The sequence below is a fragment of the Lingula anatina genome, chromosome 7 (assembly GCF_051362555.1).
Source record: "Lingula anatina isolate TDL-2025a chromosome 7, LinAna3.0, whole genome shotgun sequence".
In the NCBI taxonomy this organism is placed as follows: domain Eukaryota; kingdom Metazoa; phylum Brachiopoda; class Lingulata; order Lingulida; family Lingulidae; genus Lingula; species Lingula anatina.
In genome coordinates, this window is record NC_141773.1 from 15,332,640 (window position 1) to 15,333,275 (window position 636).

Consider the following 636-nt stretch of genomic DNA (forward strand, 5'->3'; position numbering starts at 1 on the left):
ACACTTTTACATTTCTTATTAATTAAATAATGAAACTGTTAACATGCCTAAGAACTGAATCTAAGGAAATGTGAAAAAACAGCATAACTTCTAAAATAATGGCCCAATTATGCTAATTTTTCAAACTCAACCTGCATTTTAGTAAGATTGACCACTCCTGTGAGTTTAAATGACAATTGGCCTATCTGTTTTTCTTATATTGTGTTTACAGTGTTGCATATATGCTAAAAAGTGAAAAAACAGCATAACTACTAAAATAGTGGCCCGATCGTGCCGATTTTCGAACTTGGCCTGCGTTTTAGTAAGATTGATTGCTCCTGTGAGTTTCATGACAACAGGCCTATCGGTTTTCCTTGAAATGTGTTAACAGTGTTGTATATATGCTGAAAAGTGAAAAAACAGCATAACTTCTACAATAATGGCTCGATCATGCTGATTTTCGAACTTGACCTGGGTTTTATGAATATTCATCAGCTCTGTAAATATAAAGCCAAAAAGTAAAACTTTCTTCCACTTATCGTGTTAACGCTGAAAGTGCACGGCGCCGGCATCGGCGACGGCATCGGCATCGGCGACGGCGACGACGGCGACGACAGATGCAGGTGATGGCAATATGTACAGACACATCTGTGTCTG